This window comes from Pseudonaja textilis, chromosome Z, assembly GCF_049901715.1.
Source record: "Pseudonaja textilis isolate UNSWEBS1 chromosome Z, rPseTex1.2, whole genome shotgun sequence".
Classification (NCBI taxonomy): domain Eukaryota; kingdom Metazoa; phylum Chordata; class Lepidosauria; order Squamata; family Elapidae; genus Pseudonaja; species Pseudonaja textilis.
The window spans coordinates 42,408,373-42,416,582 of NC_142008.1; the positions used below are offsets into that span (position 1 = coordinate 42,408,373).

Below are 8,210 nucleotides of genomic sequence, written 5' to 3' on the forward strand. Positions count from 1 at the left end.
TTATTAGGGCAAATAGAGGAGACAGCAATTTTAAAGAAACAGTCTATATGCAAACACAGGCTGAATACAACAGCATGATTTTTGAAACACGTACTCTACATGCCATGAATATAGTTAGCTATTTTGATGCATCTATTACATCTATAGAAGAACTAAGTCCATTCTGTTGGGTTAATTTTTCCTAAAAGATCTCTACACTAGAAGATAATATTTTGGAACTGATACAGAATTTAGAGTGTATTTTGAAGCACGCTAGAAAGATAAACTTAAAATAGAGAGCTTCCTTCAGTGAATGAACAGTTTATATATAATCAGTAATGAAATTACAAATTCAATGAAATGAAACCATGCGGTTACAAGAAATCATACTATGTACTCTGTCTAGATTCTAGGAAGACCCCACATGCTTCAGAATACAGGCCATGGATCTCACCTGATTAGCAGCTCAGCCATTTTTCAAATTTACAAAGGCAATGTTTTTAGGAAATGTCTTACTTAATAATCACATTGTGAAACTGAACACAGAAATGATGGTCTGACAGGGAAATGCATGCAATTCGCTCGCAAAGCTGACAGCATTTCTAATTATTTCCATGCCTGTCCGGAATCACATCAAGGCTTCAGATTCAAAACAAGCTATATTCAATCAATATATATAATGCCCAGATTAAGATTAAATTACCATTATTTTATGTTATTTGGATTGTGTTGCTAAATCCAGTCCTAAGAATATGGATAAAATAATTCGTTGAAAATAAACATTTAAGCAAGAGTTAAGTCATTAAGAAAACAAAACTTAAAAATAGGTTCTTTTTAAATGCCTGAAACTTTTTAAGTCTGCGTATCACAGAAACAAAGTTATTTCAGGATACCGCAGTACTGCATTCTGCAGTTCTAAGCTACAATAAGCAAAACATCCTGACATCTAAAGATGTCAAGACTAACATAAAAAAGTTTTTTTTAAGTTTGGATGTACAATATTTGCTTAATATATTTGTGTGCCACTTCCCATTATTATAGATTGTGAAACTTTTTCTGATATAAACTATAATATAATCAATATAAAATATTACTTTTAACAGGTGAAAGAAGAATTACTAAACTGTATAATTAGTGCAACAATCATAATTGGAAGGCCTAGTCAAAGAAATAAGTGCTCAGAAATAGGTATCTCACAAGTTTTAATATAAAGTTGTGTAACGATTTTTCTACAATAGGGATTCCAAAGAAAAATTAGTTTAATGAATCAAACTAATATTGTCACATGCAATTTATTTCAAGAAACCTAAATAATGGATAGTAAATAAATAGTTCTTGCTTTATAAAGTTCACAGGAAATTTTTGTTCCTAGATAGATTTAAACACTACAGTAGATATGTAAATCAAAATGAGTCCTTTGTTCATAATGCATGAAATTTCAAAAATGTTTTCTATAAAGATCCAATAGATTTATGAAAAAGATACAGTGCATATAAGAAAATTTACAAATATTATAGCTTCAATGTATGTGGCTAAATCTTTTTTGCTTATAAGCACAATTACTACTGTCTAATTTCAGTAATATGTACAATATATATTACTTTTCTGCAAAGTTCACTTGATTATTTATCTAATCTAAGAAGTATAGTAAGTAATGGGGAAAAGGTCCAGAATTAATAGGTGGAAAAATAATAATACTGCTATTTTTAAAGATTTATTCTTTAAAAGTACATTACCGTGCAAAAAGTTTGCCCTATTCATCCTTTTACAAAACTGAAAAGATGGATAGTCCTAAAGTAACACTAAAACTGTTTTATTGATGTTGATATTTCAAATTCTCACAAGCATATCTACTGTACTAAATATCATATTACGGGTACACAAATGTTAAATGAAATATCCAAGACTATAAAAAGAACCTTTTTGCATATGAAAAATTCCTCTGAAAATCATATGTATCTTAGATACTTCTTAATTATAAATTGCTTTCTGTGATCTCAAAAGAGAAAAAAAAGCAAAAAGATGTTTCACAAGCAAAGTAGCATATAGACACACTTTAATCTTACTTAACTAGAAAACATTCTATGCGACCTAGGTTTTCAAGCATATAATAAAACAGTGGAACTCACCTCAAAAATACATTCCTTGAATCAATGCCTCCTATTCCTAGAAAATTATTGCAGATCTATTATCTTCAAAATGGTTGTATGACCATTTGTAGAAAGCTATAGTTCATAGTTATGTGGTATAAGAACCATGAAAATCATAGTATGGTATACTATCATAGAATTACACACAAATTGAGGGAAAAAAGGACTAAGTCAGTTAGTAGTAATACATACTATGCTACATGACTATTATAGTTTTTAAACTTCAGACTGTAAGTTAAAACAGAAATATGTTGTACTTTGTAGAGTATTAATTGTAATCTTATTTTTACATGTGACTATCATATGTTAGAGATGTACAGATATCAATGCCTTATGGTATTGTAAACACTTTCCAAAATGTTATATTATAAAAGTGCCACCTTCACTCCAGCATATCAGTTGATACTACCCTAAATGCTTCACTAATTTACATTCTGGGTAGGTTTCCATTCCCAGTGTGAAGCCACAAGAGGTATTACACCAGTCAAGAGGTATCATTCCAAAACTATGTAAAATATTGGTCATAAGGTCATAGTTAAAAGGCTTATAATATTAAAATTGAAGCCACTGAATTCTCAGAAAAGCACATTTTTAACATTTGAAAGCTAGAGAATATTTACATATTGAAGCACAAACTTCTTTCAATCATAAGCATATTTATTCTGTTTTATAATTTGAAATGCTAAAACCTGTTCTGTTAATGTTTATATTGATTTCTGGCAAGAATTTTTCCTCATATATAATTGCACTAAGAATATTGTCTTTTCATAGCCTGGAAAGGCAATATTGAGAAATATTATTTTCAGTTGCAAGAAAAACCTTTTGATGTTGGCTTTTATTTCTATATTTGTTGTAACAATAATTTGCAGTTAATTTTTGTTGTTGATGCTAAGATCATCTTGCAAGAGGAAAAGAACAAATATCAAACATATGACTTATTTTAGAAGTTGCATTTAATCTACTTGAAAATAAAATATTTATTTACTAAGAATTATCATAAGAAGTGGACCTTAGTATATACTTATTAAATACAGAAAATGATTAAAGTGTGAAAGTTTATTTTTTAAAGATATTAAGAAGTTGTTGCATGTCCATAAACAAATGGAAAATCTGTGGAACTTTTTCTATTCAGCTTAAGATTTATAGATAAATAGTGTGCCAGACAAAAAATGAATCCTTCATACACAATTATTAAAGTCAGATTATAGCATAGATTAGAGAAAGTGGAAATCTGAAGCTTATGATAATATATTTCCATCTTATTTGGAGGGTGAGTATGCAGTTGGTGTCCTGTGGATAGAATTCCAGTTGATATTTTTTATTGTGCTCAATGTACTGTTGAGAATTATTAACACGTATAGACTGCTTTGTGAACAAAATTATCTGTGCACTGATAATCTGAAGTTTTGATAAGGAGATAACATTACATTTTACATGCAAATCAAATCTGCTGCTGTGAACATATTCAACATACCATGCCCTGGAATTGAAGTGTCCAAACAAGCTACAACAGATAAATACTAAGATAGATAAACTGGTACACAGGTAAGTAGACAAGGAGGTATACTTGGCTGGATGATATTTTGGCTATTTGGATTTTAGCTTTGAATTTTGGAAGCTGAAGGTGATGTTAGTCATTGTAACTTTAAAAAAAAATAGTAGTTTGCTCATTGAAATGAAATGCCTCTCTGTTATTGAACACTACCATAGTAATCTGATTAAAAGACTAAATGTTTTAAGATATATTAATATGCATGAACATTGATCATATAGTACTTTTTAAAAAATTCTTAATCATAATGTCAACAAATTAATACTAAATGTTATTTCCAATTGTAAATTAAATCTAAATTTGTTTTGCTATTCTAAAGATGTAATATATTCAACAGAATCTACAAAGTCTGCAAGAGGAATCTATCTTATCCTATAGGATGGTTTTATTATATGTACTACAAATAGGATTAGATTTAATCGTATTTTATACCAAACACAGACTCAAATTTGAAAATACAATTTAACTTAATGTAGAAACTAGCTTTGTAAATAGTTTTTGCAAACTGCAGCAACTTTATTTTTGTTTAAAATGCATTGCACTTCATGATGACAGATTTGCTGAACATTTTTCCTCACTTACACATATGTGCTTTCAGTTATTAATAATATGCTTCTGCCCCTATCTTCAGCAACTCAAACAGATACTGTGCAACTTGCTAGTCATGTTATTTTTCTGAAGATTCACCACTTAGATATTGTTTCCTTAAAACAAATTTCCATGCAATCTTTCCTTAAGTTACTCCTGATATAAATAGTAAAAACTTTTTTTCCACATGCTAACAAGGAAAATTCAGTTGCCATGGTTAATACTGCCAGGTAGATATTAAAAAGAAGACAGAGCCATTATTTAGTGGAGACAGGGATATAAATACATACACTCACTTATAAACTGGTATTTACTTCAGGAAAGTAATAGTTTTCCTGTGATTGATGCTCTGTCAGTTTAATGTAAGATAAATAAAGACTAGATGCATAATGAGTTTAAATCAGAAGTGTTCATTCTTAAAACAATAAGATGACCAAGATCCTGTGCCCATTATAGTAAAATCAAATTTATACTTGACAGAAGATACTCTGATGTATTCTAGAAATCAAGACCATTTATGGAAATATTACACACCAGAAACACACACAAGTAGACAAAAATAATAAAATTATATAATTTACAGATGAGGATTCTCTTTAGAAACCAAGTATCATAATTTAATTAAGCAAAACACTGCTCGGTTCTCAACTAGTACCTGGTTAGTCATGAATGTTAATAGAAGTAACAAATAAGATTCTTTTTACAAAGGAACCCTAACTTCTATTGCTTCACCAAGCAGAAATAGATACTAATATATTCCAGGCTACATGGCTGTGAAGGAGGTTAAACATTTGATGGAGCTTAAATATATAATTATTTGATGACCCTCGTACTGTAGAGAACATACGATTTAGCAATTAGGATTTTTAATGGAAACTAAAAATCTATAATAGTACACAGAAAATTTGCCTATCATTATATATTAGTGAAGACATTTTTGTAAAATTTATACAGTACTCTTGTCAGAGCAGATTGGATTCTAAGGTATTTTGTACATGATATATATTCATACTAGAACAATTATCTCTATTATAGTTATTAATACAGAGATAGTTAAATTATTTTACAATGGTACACAAGAACATGAATAAGCTAGGCCAAATTTTCTTAAGCATTGTATTAAATAGAATTATTAAAATTTAATTTTCAGATTCTTTAAAGGTTTACAAAAGTATTCATTTTTTGATTTGGAATATTGAATGGAACTTCCTTACATTTATATGATTTGGAACCATATAGTTATCATAAGGCATTTAATAATGAATGATATTTTTTAGGTTTTATATATATATAGTTTTTGCTTACTTATCTAGCATAAATCTTAACACAAATTGAATGCCAAAATAATTTTTCTATATCAAACTCCAGTTCAGAATTGGAATAAAGTGGCGTATGATCTCTATCAAATTAATATACCTTAGGGAATAGGTAGAATTCTGAAATTTTTCTAAATTATGCAATTGTAAGAAGATTCCCATAAGAAATTACAATGCAGTTTAAAAGATCTATGGTTAAATGCATTAAAATGGAAACTTTCTTTTTTAGGCCCATTCCATTTACATGTTTTTTCAGTAAGAAACAGCCATTAATACATATAATTACTGTTATATATTTTAATTTCCAAGAAAGAAAAGAAAAAAACAATATTACAGGTACATTTGTATTGTTTTTCCATTCTAGTTTTTATTAGGATGTATAAAGTAAATATTTTTTGAGATCTTTTTAATTTATTAGCCATTGCTTTCTGTAAACTATATTACTTCGTAAGGTGCAAAGTGCTAAATATATTTACAGTGTATTCTAATTCCAAAGTATTTTCTTACGTGTTGCTTTGTATCTTTCCCTTTGTCACGATGTCTTCCAACTCGTGAATTCTGGCAGACATTTAGAAAGCAAAATTTATCCTATTTCTAAACTTAGTGAGGTATACTGTGCTCCTGAGTTATGTTAATATTGATTCCTTTCTTTTTTATTTAAGAGAGTGCTGCAATTAAGTCTTCCTTTTACCAACTACAATTGAAATTTTACACAAATTTCACAACCTTTCTTACCAATGTGAGAAAAACAGTAAATATATTAAATTTGTTTTGTAACAGATACGTAGCTTGTTAAGATTTAATACATCAATTAATGATATTCTTGTCTACACATTTGTCAAAAATATAAGTTTCTTTGCTAATTTCTGCCAGCAGTCTGGAGCAGAAGTATATGAATGTACTAGACCTAAATAATATTATGGAAATATAAGGAGTGGCTTCTAAATTAGGTCTTTCAAAAAGGCATAGCAATAGAGATCCCAGTTCTCCATTCTAGATGTTTTTTCATGCTTCGCCTATCAAATAAAGCAAGGTTGAATAAAAGAGTTATCTTAAAATAATCTGTCATTTCACCGAAAGAGACTGATTGCAGCTTTCAGTAAGGCAAAGGGCTTCTTCACTAAAATAGACATTTTAAGTCAGGCACATTAGCTGTCATTGCCAAAGCTTTTTAGAGACATATCTCAAAAGTTGCCAAAGCTTTTCAGAGAGGGACAAAAACGTAAGAAGCTTTGACAAGCACGCCAAACGTTGGCATTGATTTTAGATAACACAACCGATACGATTTAATAATACATGTCAGCAACAGTTCTATTTCCACGTGGTCAAACGCCGCCGACAAAAAAGGGCCCACATACCGAGTAACTTTGCAGAAACATTTCCACTGAGGCAAGCGATCCAGCTGCCCCTTCAGTGATCTCCCAACACCAGCTTCGCTACAGGGTAGCATCAAAAGGAAACTGCATTTCCTTTTTAGCTCCTGGGAGACCACCGGGCTCCCCCTCCTGTAAAAAAAAAGAGGCAGGACTGTGAGAGCGAGAGGAGGACCTCACGCGGAGAGAGGGAGATACACCTGTATGAAGAGCCGCCTTCTGGAGGTCAGTGGCAGGCCAAATGCCCCCCTTCTCCGCTTCCCAGCCGCAAAACCCAAGCCCGTTTCTGCCAACAGACACCTCAAGTTGATCTCTGCCTGATATTGCATGATATAGCCTTTCCCCAGTCATACAAACCGCCGAGATAGAAATCTTTTAAAACTCCCTCACTTTCACGACGCGGTGGCAGAACGAAGTGCGTCGCCGCGTTGACGCGCCCCCCTCCCCTTGCCTTCACTGTCCCGCTCCTCCCCGCACCATTTTTCCTCCCTTCCGCAAGCTTCCCGCAGGCACCTCTCTCTCCCTTGCCCGCGCTTTTTTCTCCTTCGTCCTCCATCCCCGGGGGCACCGGGCTTGAAACTTATGAACTGAGCCAAACTTCTGAGTTACAGTGAACGGCGGAGCCAAGCAAACTTGCCAAGGACCTCGTCTGCAAACTTCTTGGCTTGGGAGGCGGCGGCTAGACGAGGGTGCGCGAAGCAGGTGTTTACGCGTCTGCAAGCCGCTTTCACCAGATCAAAAGCTATCGTAGTAGAGTTTCCCTTTACTGGAAATAAAGAAAGAGGAGGCTAGAAGGATTCCTCTTAAGAGCCGATCCCGACAGCTCAGAACAAATATTAGAGGAATCCACATACTCCCCATCTAATTTCCATGCTTTTTGTCAATCGCCGACCAAAATGGACTGTCTGCAACAATAAGTCCCTAAAAAAACCTTAAGAGTAAATGTTAAACGGGAGTGACTGGTCGGCGCAGCATACCTAAAACGAAGGTGGGATGGGGAGGGGGGAATAAACAGAAGAAGACCAACTTACCCATGAGAGCGCGGCGAGAGGGCGGGCGAGGCTGGGCGACACCTTCAGCTTCCCAGGCGCCGGCGAAGTTAATTGCACTGAACTTCAAGTTGCCTTTTCACCCATCAGCAGTGGGCGTTTAAAGGAAGGAAGGAGGAGGAGGAGGGGGGCCACACACAGCCACCCTCCCTCCCTCCACCCTCCCCCACTTCTGAACTGCCTGGCAGGCGGTGACTGAGGAA

General features: G+C 33.2%; 1 protein-coding gene across 9 annotated transcripts in view; it reads right to left on the minus strand.

Moving 5' to 3' along the window:
- The window catches only part of SATB1 (SATB homeobox 1), a 107,191-nt gene extending 99,010 nt beyond the window's left edge, over nucleotides 1-8,181 (minus strand). For 4 of the 9 annotated variants that reach the window (XM_087916612.1, XM_026708138.2, XM_087916609.1 and 1 more), the window contains exons 1-2: nucleotides 7,990-8,181; nucleotides 6,944-7,090 (exon numbers count right to left, since the gene is read on the minus strand). The gene's annotated coding sequence lies outside the window, so the exon portion shown is untranslated. Of the gene's footprint in view, nucleotides 1-6,943; nucleotides 7,091-7,471; nucleotides 7,568-7,989 lie in introns of those variants that run through there. The other 5 variants (XM_087916610.1, XM_026708137.2, XM_087916605.1 and 2 more) reach the window with 3 other exon arrangements.
- Between the last annotated feature and the right edge of the window lie 29 nt (nucleotides 8,182-8,210).